Genomic DNA, 11,690 nt, shown 5'->3' with positions numbered 1-11,690 from the left:
AAAAACTCAATAAGGTTTGTGAGACATGACCTACCCTTCACAAAACCGTGTTGAGTATCGCTAATCAACTTGTTCTTTTCAAGATGATTATAAACCCTATCTCTTATAACCTTTTCCAACATTTTACCCACAACCGAAGTAAGGCTCACAGGTCTATAATTCCCAGGGTTGTCTCTACTCCCCTTCTTGAACAAGGGGACAACATTTGCTATCCTCCAGTCTTCCGGCACTATTCCTGTCGACAAAGACGACATAAAGATCAAGGACAAAGGCTCAGCAATCTCCTCCCTGGCTTCCCAGAGAATCCTAGGATAAATCCCATCTGGCCCAGGGGACTTATCTATTTTGACATTTTCTAAAATTGCTAACACCTCCTCCTTTTGAACCTCAATTCCATCTAGCCTGGTCGACTGAACCTGAGTGTTCTCCTCGACAACATTGTCTTTCTCCAGTGTAAACACTGACGAAAAATATCCATTTAATGCTTCCCCTATCTCCTCTGATTCCACACACAACTTTCCACTACGATCCTTGATTGGCCCTAATCTTACTCGAGTCATTCTTTTGTTCCTGATATACCTATAGAAAGCCTTAGGGTTTTCCTTGATCCTATCCGCCAGCGACTTTTCGTGTCCTCTCCTCGCTCTTCTTAACTCTCCCTTTAGGTCCTTCCTGGCTAACTTGTAACTCTCAAGTGCGCTAACTGAGCCTTCATGTCTCATCCTAACATAAGCCTTCTTCTTCCTCTTGACAAGTGCTTCAACTTCCTTAGTAAACCACGGCTCCCTTGCACGACAACTTCCTCCCTACCTGACAGGTACATACTTATCAAGGACACGCAGTAGCTGTTCCTTGAAAAAGCTCCACATTTCGATTGTACCCATCCCCTGCAGTTTCCTTCCCCATCCTATACCTCCTAAATCTTGCCGAATAGCATCATAATTGCCTTTCCCCCAGCTATAATTCTTGCCTTGCGGTATATACCTATCCCTGCCCATTGCTAAAGTAAACATAACCGAGTTGTGATCACTATCACCAAAGTGCTCACCTACATCTAAATCTAACACCAGTGAGCACAGGGATGGTATGTGGCTGGAATTGGGTATCAGTGAGCACAGGGATGGGATGTGGCTGGGATTGGGTATCAGTGAGTACAGGGATGGTATGTGGCTGGGATTGGGTATCAGTGAGCACAGGGATGGTATGTTGCTGGGATTGGGTATCAGTGAGCACAGGGATGGTATGTGGCTGGGATTGGGTATCTGTGAGCACAGGGATGGTATGTGGCTGGGATTGGGTATCAGTGAGCACAGGGATGGTATGTGGCTGGGATTGGGTATCAGTGAGCACAGGGATGGTATGTGGCTGGGATTGGGTATCAGTGAGCACAGGGATGGTATGTGGCTGGGATTGGGTATCAGTGAGCACAGGGATGGTATGTGGCTGGGATTGGGTATCAGTGAGCACAGGGATGGTATGTGGCTGGGATTGGGTATCAGTGAGCACAGGGATGGTATGTGGCTGGGATTGGGTATCAGTGAGCACAGGGATGGTATGTGGCTGGGATTGGGTATCAGTGAGCACAGGGATGGTATGTGGCTGGGATTGGGTATCAGTGAGCACAGGGATGGTATGTGGCTGGGATTGGGTATTAGTGAGCACAGGGATGGTATGTGGCTGGGATTGGGTATCAGTGAGCACAGGGATGGTATGTGACTGGGATTGGGTATCAGTGAGCACAGGGATGGTATGTGGCTAGGATTGGGTATCAGTGAGCACAGGGATGGTATGTGGCTGGGATTGGGTATCAGTGAGCACAGGGATGGTATGTAACTGTGATTGGGTATCAGTGAGCACAGGGATGGGATGTGGCTGGGATTGGGTATCAGTGAGCACAGGGATGGTATGTGACTGGGATTGGGTATCAGTGAGCACAGGGATGGTATGTGACTGGGATTGGGTATCAGTGAGCACAGGGATGGTATGTGACTGGGATTGGGTATCAGTGAGCACAGGCATGGTATGTGGCTGGGATTGGGTATCAGTGAGCACAGGGATGGTATGTGACTGGGATTGGGTATCAGTGAGCACAGGGATGGTATGTGACTGGGATTGGGTATCAGTGAGCACAGGGATGGTATGTGGCTGGGATTGGGTATCTGTGAGCACAGGGATGGTATGTGGCTGGGATTGGGTATCTGTGAGCACAGGGATGGTATGTGGCTGGGATTGGGTATCAGTGAGCACAGGGATGGTATGTGACTGGGATTGGGTATCAGTGAGCACAGGGATGGTATGTGGCTGGGATTGGGTATCAGTGAGCACAGGGATGGTATGTGACTGGGATTGGGTATCAGTGAGCACAGACATGGTATGTGGCTGGGATTGGGTATCAGTGAGCACAGGGATGGTATGTGACTGGGATTGGGTATCAGTGAGCACAGGGATGGTATGTGACTGGGATTGGGTATCAGTGAGCACAGGGATGGTATGTGGCTGGGATTGGGTATCTGTGAGCACAGGGATGGTATGTGGCTGGGATTGGGTATCAGTGAGCACAGGGATGGTATGTGACTGTGATTGGGTATCAGTGAGCACAGGGATGGTATGTGACTGGGATTGGGTATCAGTGAGCACAGGGATGGTATGTGACTGGGATTGGGTATCAGTGAGCACAGGGATTTCTAACAGTAACAGGATGACTGGAATTTAATCTCAATAGCCCAGCCTGGATGTAACACAGACACAGATGATGGATTATCCTGCGGCTGGGGTGAGGCCATGGCGTGTGGGCAGGATTTGGAATGGAGAACATCTGGATATAAATAATGTCAGTGTCAAAGGGAGTGCGGAGATTGTGAACAGACTCCAATTTCAGCCAGGGAGCGGTGTGTGGATAGTGGATAGGGACTGAGATTAGTGACTGGAACTGAAGAACATGCATTCAATCTTTCCAAGATGGAAATGGCCAGAGCAACAATACACTTAAAGCAGTTTATACAATAAATAACTGGACAGGTAGACTTACCAGGGACACCGACAACAGCCAGGAGGGGATAATAACCCGCTTGAGTTATCATCAGTGCGCCGTAGATCCAATATGGTGAAGGGAAAGGAGAGTAAGAAATCCAAAAATGACCCAGGGATAAACCCCTCTCCATTGCTGTAACGTTCCTGTGGATATTTCCCAGATTCTGATCCATTGCTGTAACGTTCCTGTGGATAGTTCCCAGATTCTGATCCCTCCTCTCAGTCTCTCTGGAGCAGCTGATCTCTGTCAGTGTTGGAATTGACGCTCCCCCTGACAGTTTGGGATAACACAATGAAAGGAATCGATTATTAATAGCAGAGAGAAACCCTCCAGTGATACGGATAGGATCCATGGAGACTGACATTAATCACACTCACTAAACAAACAGGCTCAGTTAACCCCTTTCAATCCAATTCTTTTTATATAACAATGAAATAGAAGATTAACAGAGTCTGAATTGGCTGTGTGACAGTGACTGAGGGATGCAGTGTGGAAATAGTGCAAACACTGACCCTGATATTCAATCCCCATTGATATCTGAGTGGTTCCAGTGAGCTGGGGGATTGTCAATGTCCCCTCCTGTGTATAAAAGGAGAGAGGGATAAACCCTGGAGTGACAGAGCAGTCAGTATAATGTTAGTCACCAGAAGATTTCTGGAGTCAGAACGGAGGGCAGGGGAAAGATTGGCAGGGAGGGAATGGTGTCATCCGTGACCAGCAGAACCAGGGACTGCATTCCTATATATGTGTGTGTGTGTGTATCTGTCCCTGTGCATGTCTCTGTATATCTGTGTCTCTCTTTACCTCCCTCTGTATCTCTCTCTATATCTGCCTCTGTATCTCTCTCTGTACCTCTCTCTGTATCTCTCTGTGTCTCTCACTACCTCCCTCTGCATCTCTCTCTGTATCTCTCTCAGTATCTCTCTGTGTGTATCTGTCTCTGTCTCTGTCTCTCTGTATCTCTCTCTGTATCTCTCTCTGTACCTCTCTCTCTATCTCTCTCTCTATCTCTCTCTCTCTGTATCTCTCTGTCAGTATCTATTTTACCTCTCTCTGGATCTTTGTCTGTATCTCTCTCTCTATATGTATCTGTTTCTGTATCTGTCTCTCTATCTCTGTATCTCTCTCTGTATTTATCTCTGTATCTCACTCTCTGTGTCTCTCTCTGTATCTCTCTCTGTATCTCTCTTTGTACATCTCTCTGTATCTCTCTCTGTATCTCTCTCTCTGTATCTCTCGCTGTATTTCTCTCTGTATCTCTCTCCCTGTATATCTCGCTGTACCTCTCGCTGTATCTCTCGCTGTATTTCTCTTTGTATCTCTATCTCTATCTCTAAGCATCTGTCTGTCTCTGTATCTCTTTATCTGTACCTCTCTGTCTCTCTCTCGCTCTCTATCTTTATCTGTCTCTCTCTCTCTGTCTCCCTCTCTGTATCTCTAAGCACCTCTCTCTGCATCTGTGTAGACGGTGGGATGCAGAAAGAGATACAGGAAGAGAGATCCTGGGAGAGTTATTATAGAGAAAGAGAGAAAGAGGTAAAGAAGGAGGGAGAGCGAGATACAGGGAGAGACATTCTGAGAGAGAGTTCTATTCACCTCTCTCTGCATCTCTCCCATTAATTACAGTGGCCTTAAGTAGGTATCATTATTTACAGTGGTCCCTGGGCAGCATATCATTATTTACAGTGGTCCCTGGGCAGTATATCATTATTTACAGTGGTCCCTGGGCAGTATAACATTATTTACAGTGGTCCCTGGGCAGTATATCATTATTTATAGTGGTCCCTGGGCAGTATATCATTATTTACAGTGGTCCCTGGGCAGTATATAATTATTTACATTGGGCCCTGGTTAGTATATCATTATTTACAGCGGCCCCTGGGCAGTGTATCATTATTCACAGTGGTCCCTGGGCAGTATATCATTATTTATAGTGGTCCCTGGGCAGTATATCATTATTTATAGTGGTCCCTGGGCAGTATATAATTATTTACAGTGGTTCCTGGGCAGTATGTCATTATTTACAGTGGTCTCTGGGCAGTATATCATTATTTACAGTGCTCACACTCTCTGTACCCCTCTCTCTATCTCTCTCTCTCTATCTCTCACTCTCTCTGTTCCAGTCTCTCTGTATCTGTATCTCGCCCTGTATCTCGGTTTTTCCCTGTATCACTGTATCTATCTGTCTGTATCTCTCTCTCTGTATCTTTCTCTCTGAATCTCTCTGAATCTCTCCGTATCTCTTTGTATGTCTTTCTCTGTGCCTCTCCCTGTATCGCTCTCTGTATCTCTTTCTGTATCTCTCTCTGTATCTCTCTCTGTATCTCTCTCTGTATCTCTCTCTGTATCGCTTTCTGTATCTCTTCTGTATCTCTCTCTGTATCGCTCTCTGTATCTCCCTCTGTATCTCTATCTGTACCTCTCTCTGTACCTCTCGCTGTACCTCGCTCTGTACCTTGCTCTGTATCTCTCTCTGTATCTATCTGTCTGTATCTCTCTCTCTGTATCTATATCTGTATCTCTCTCTGTACCTCTCTCTGTATCTCTGTCTGTACCTCTGTTTCTCTCTCTGTATCACTTTCTGTATCTCTCTCTGTATATCATTCTGTATCACTATCTGTATCTCTCTCTTTATCTCTCTCTGTACCTCTCTCTGTGCCTCTCTCTGTACCTCTCTCTGTATCTCTCTCTGTATCTCTCTCTGTATCGCTTTCTGTATCTCTCTTTGTATCTCTCTCTCTGTATCGCTCTCTGTATCTCCCTCTGTATCTCTATCTGTACCTCTCTCTGTACCTCTCGCTGTACCTCGCTCTGTACCTTGCTCTGTATCTCTCTCTGTATCTATCTGTCTGTATCTATCTCTCTGAATCTCTATCTGTGTCTCTCACTGTACCTCTCTCTGTACTTCTCTCTGGATCTCTCTGTATCTCTCTCTGTATCTCTCTCTGTATCTCATTCTGTATCACTATCTGTATCTCTCTTTGTATCTCTCTCTGTACCTCTCTCTGTGCCTCTCTCTGTACCTCTCTCTGTACCGCTCTCTGTATCTCTCTCTGTACCTCTCTCTGTATCTCTTTCTGTATCTATCTGTTTATCTCTCACTCCGTACCTCTCTCTGTATGTCTCTCTGTATCTCTCTCTCTGTATCTCTCTCTGTATGTCTCCCTCTGTGTCTCACTGTATCAACCTAAGCATCTCTCTGACTCTGTATCTCTGTATCTCTCTATATCTCTCTCTATCTCTCTCTGTGTCTCTCTCTGTATCTATCTCTGTATCACTCTCTGCATATCTCTCTCTACCTCTCTCTGTATATCTTTATCTCTCTGTTCCTCTCTCTGTATCTCTCTCTGTATCTCTCTCTGTATCTCTCCCTCTGTATCTCACCCTCTGTATCTCACTCAGTATCAATCTAAGCATCTCTCTGACTCTGTATCTCTCTCTGTACCACTCTCTGTACCACTCTCTGTATCTCTGTCTGTATCTCTCTGTCAGTATCTATTTTACCTCTCTCTGTATGTTTATCTGTGTCTCTCTCTCTATGAGTATCTGTCTCTGTTACTGTCTCTCTATCTCTGTATCTCTCTGCACCTCTCTCTGCATCTGTGTAGAGACGGTGGGATACAGAAAGAGATACAGGAAGAGGGATCCTGAGAGAGTTATGATAGAGAAAGAGAGAGGGATGTAAAGAAGGATGGTGAGAAAGATACAGGGAGAGACATTCTGAGAGAGAGTTCTATTCACCTCTCTCTGCATCTCTCCCATTATATACAGTGGCCTTAAGTAGGTATCATTATTTACAGTGGTCCCTGGGTAGTGTATCATTATTTACAGTGGTCCATGGGTAGTATATCATTATTTACTGTGGACCCTGGTAGTATATCATTATTTACAGTGGTCCCTGGGTGGTAAATCATCATTTGCACTGGTCTCTGGGCAGCATATCATTATTTACAGTGGGCCCTGGGTAGTAAATCATTATTTACAGTGGACCCTGGGTAGTATATCATTATTTACAGTGGCCCCTGGGTGGTAAATCATCATTTACACTGGTCTCTGGTCAGCATATCATTATTTACAGTGGGCCCTGGGTAGTAAATCATTATTTACAGTGCTCCCTCTCTCTGTACCCCTCTCTCTATCTCTCACTATCTCTCACTGTCTGTCTCTGTTTCTCACTCTGTTCCTCTGTCTCTGTATCTCGGTTTTTCTCTGTATCTCTGTATCTATCTGACTGTATCTCTCTCTCTGTATCTTTCTCTCTGAGTCTCTCTATTTCTCTCCGTATCTCTCTGTACCTCTCCCTGTATCGCTTTCTGTATCTCTTTCTGTATCTCTCTGTATCTCTCTGTATCTCGGTATCTCTCTCTCTGTACCTCTTTCTGTATCTCTCTGTATCTCTCTCTGTATATCTCTGTATATATCTCTGTATCTCTCTGTATCTCTCTCTGTACCTCTCTCTGTACCTCTCTCTGTACCTCTCTCTGTACCTCTCTCTGTATCTCCCTCTGTATCTCTCTCTGTATCTCTCTCTGTATCTCTCTCTGTATCTCCCTCTGTATCTCCCTCTGTATCTCTCTCTGTATCTCTCTGTATCTCACTCTGTTTTTCTCTCTGTACCTCCCTCTGTATCTCTCTCTATATCTCTCTCTGTACCTCTCTTTGTACCTCTCTCTGTATCTTTCTCTGTATCTCTCTCTGTATCTATCTGTCTATCTCTCTCTCTGTATCTCTCTCGCTGCATCTCTCTCTGTATCTCTCTCTGTATCTCTTTCTGTATCTCTCTCTGTATCTTTCTGTATATCTCTCTGTATCTCTCTCTGTATCTATCTCTGTATCACTCTCTGCATCTCTCTCCGTATATCTCTCCGCATGGCTCTCTGTATCTCTCCCTCTGTATCTCACACTGCATCTGTCCCCGGGCAGTATATCATTATTTACAGTGTTCACTGGGTAGTATATCATTATTTGCAGTGGTCCCTGGGCAGTATATCATTATTTAAAGTGGTCCCTGTGTAGTATATCATTATTTACAGTGGTCCCTGGGCAGTATATCATTATTAACAGTGGTCCCTGGCTAGTATATCATTATTTACATTGGTCCCTGGGTGGTATATCATTATTCACAGTGGTCCCTGGGCAGTATATCATTATTCACAGTGGTCCCTGGGCAGTATATAATTATTTACAGTGGTCCCTGGGCAGTATATCATTATTTACAGCGGACCGTGCGCAGTGTATCATTATTTAACGCGGTCCCTGAGCAGTATATCATTATTCAAAGTTGTCCCTGTGCAGTATATAATTATTTACAGTGGTCCCTGGGCAGTATATCATTATTTACAGCGGTCCGTGCGTAGTGTATCATTATTTAACGCGGTCCCTGAGCAGTATATCCTTATTTACAGTGATCCCTGGGTAGAATATCATTATTTACAGTGATCCCTGGGCAGTATATCATGATTTATAGAGGTCCCTAGGCAGTATATCATTATTACAGTGGTCCCTGGGCAGTATATCATTATTTACAGTGGTCCCTGGGCAGTATATCATTATTTGCAGTCGTCCCTGGACAGTATATCATTATTTACTGTGGTCCCTGGACAGTATATCATTATTTACAGCGGTCTCTGGGCAGTATATCATTATTTACAACGGTCCCTAGGTAGTACATCATTATTCACAGTGGTCTCTGGGCAGTATATCATTATTCTCAGTGGTCCCCGGGCAGTATATCATTATTTACAGCGGTCTCTGGGCAGTATATCATTATTTGCAGTCGTCCCTGGGCAGTATATCATTATTTACAGTGTTCACTGGGTAGTATATCATTATTTACAGTTGTCCCTGTGTAGTATATCATTATTTACAGTGGTCCCTGGGCAGTATATCATTATTAACAGTGGTCCCTAGGTAGTATATCATTATTCTCAGTGGTCCCCGGGCAGTATATCATTATTTACAGCGGCCCCTGGGCAGTATATCATTATTTGCAGTCGTCCCTGGACAGTATATCATTATTTACTGTGGTCCCTGGACAGTATATCATTATTTACTGTGGTCCCTGGGCAGTATATTATTATTTACAGTGGTCCCTGGGCAGTATATCATTATTTACAGTGGTCCCTGGGCAGTATATCATTATTTACAGTGGGCCCTGGCTAGTATATCATTATTTACTGCGGTCCCTGGGCATTATATCATTATTTTAAGTGGTCCCTAGGTAGTATATCATTATTCACAGTTGTCCCTGGGCAGTATAACATTATTTTAAGTGGTCCCTAGGTAGTATATCATTATTCACAGTGACCCCTGGTTAGTTTATCATTATTCACAGTGGTCCCTGGGCAGTATAACATTATTTACAGTGGTCACTAGGCAGTATGTCATTATTTACAGTGGACCCTGGATAGAATATCATTATTTACAGTGATTCCTAGTCAGTATATCATTATTTACCGCGGTCCCTGAGCAGTATATCATTATTTACAGTGATCCCTGGGCAGTATATAATTAAAAACAGTGTTCCCTGGGCAGTATATCATTATTTACAGTGGTCCCTGTGCAGTATACCACTGTTTGAAATGGTCCCTGGGCAGTATATCATTATTTACAGTGGTCCCTGGCTAGTATATCATTATTAACAGTGGTCCTTGAGTAGAATATCATTAATTACAGTGGTCCCTGGGCAGTATATCATTATTTACAGTTTCCCCTGGCTAGTGTGTCTTAGTTTACAGTGGTCCCTGTGTAGTATATCATTATTTACATAGGTCCCTGGGTACAATATAATTAATTACTGTGGTATTTGGGTAGAATATCATGATTTACAGTGGTCCCTGGGCAGTATGCCATTATTTACAGTGGACCCTGGGCAGAATATCATTATTTAGTGGTCCCTGGGCAGTATATCATAAGGGGCAGCACGGTAGCATGGTGGTTAGCATACATGCTTCACAGCTCCAGGGTACCAGGTTCGATTCCCGGCTGGGTCACTGTCTGTGTGGAGTCTGCACGTCCTCCCCGTGTGTGCGTGGGTTTCCTCCGGGTGCTCCGGTTTCCTCCCACAGTCCAAAGATGTGCAGGTTAGGTGGATTGGCCATGATAAATTGCCCGTAGTGTCCTAAAAAGTAAGGTTAAGGGGGGGGGGGTTGTTGGGTTACGGGTATAGGGTGGATACGTGGGTTTGAGTGGGGTCATCATTGCTCGGCACAACATCGAGGTCCGAAGGGCTTGTTCTGTGCTGTACTGGTCTATGTTCTATGTTCTATGTTCTATTTACAGTGGTCCCTGTGCAGAATATCATTATTCACAGTGGTCCCTGGGCAGTATATCATTATTTACAGTGGTACCTCGTCTGTATATCATGACTTATAGCGGTCCAGGGCAGTATATCATTATTTAAAGTAGTCTCCGGACAGTATATCATTATTTACAGTGGTCGCTAGGTAGTATATCATTATTTACAGTGGTCCCTGGGCAGTATATCATTATTTACAGTGGTCCCTGGACAGTATATCATTATTTACTGTGGTCCCTGGCAGTATATAATTATTTACAGTGGTCCCTGGGCAGTATATCTTTATGTACAGTGGTCCCTGGCTAGTGTATCATTATTTACAGTGGGCCCTGGGCAGTATATCATTATTTACAGTGTTCCCTGGGTAGTATATCATTATTTACAGCGGTCGCTGGGCAGAATATCATTATATACAGTGTTCCCTTGGTAGTATATCATTATGTACAGTGATCCCTGGGCAGAATATTATTATTTAAAGGGGCCCCTGGGCAGAATATCATTATTTACAGTGGTCCCTGGGCAGTACATCATTATTCACAGTGGTCCCTGGACAGTATATCATTATTTACAGTGGTCCCTGGGCAGTATATCATTATTTACAGTGTTTGCTGGGAAGTGTATCATAATTTACAGTGGTCCCTGTGTAGAATATAATTATTTACAATGGTCCCTGGACAGTATATCATTATCTACAGTGTTCGCTGGGTAGTGTATCATTCTTTACAGTGGCCCCTGTGTAGTATAGCATTATTTACAGTGGTCCCCGTGTAGTATATCGTTATTTGCAGTGGTCCCTGGGTAGTATATCATTCTATACAGTGTGCCCTGGGTAGTATATCATTATTTGCAGTGGTCCCTGGGTAGTATATCATTAGTTACAGAGGTCCCTGTGTAGTATATAATTATTTACAGTGGTCCCTGGGTAGAATATCATTATTAACTGTGGTCTTTGGATAGAATATCATTATGTACAGTGGCCCCTGGTTAGTATATCATTATTTGCAGTGGTCCCTAGGTAGTATATCATTATTCACAGTGGTCCCTGGGCAGTATATCATTATTCACAGTGACCCCTGGTTAGTTTATCATTATGTACAGTGGTCCATGTGTAGTATATCATTATTTACAGTGGTCCCTGTGTAGAATGTCATTATATATAGTGGTCCCTGGGTAGAATATCATTATTTACTGTGATCTTTGGATAGAATATCATTATTTTCAATGGGCCCTGGGCAGTATATCATTATTTACTGTGGCCCCTGGGCAATATATCATTATTCACAGTGGTCCCTGGGCAGTATATCATTATTCACAGTGATCCCTGGGCCGTATATAATTAAAAACAGTGTCCCCTGGGTAGTA

Source organism: Scyliorhinus canicula, unplaced genomic scaffold (assembly GCF_902713615.1).
Source record: "Scyliorhinus canicula unplaced genomic scaffold, sScyCan1.1, whole genome shotgun sequence".
Classification (NCBI taxonomy): Eukaryota; Metazoa; Chordata; class Chondrichthyes; order Carcharhiniformes; family Scyliorhinidae; genus Scyliorhinus; species Scyliorhinus canicula.
The sequence above is the reverse complement of the archived record's forward strand: the minus strand, read 5'-3'. Positions refer to the sequence as shown.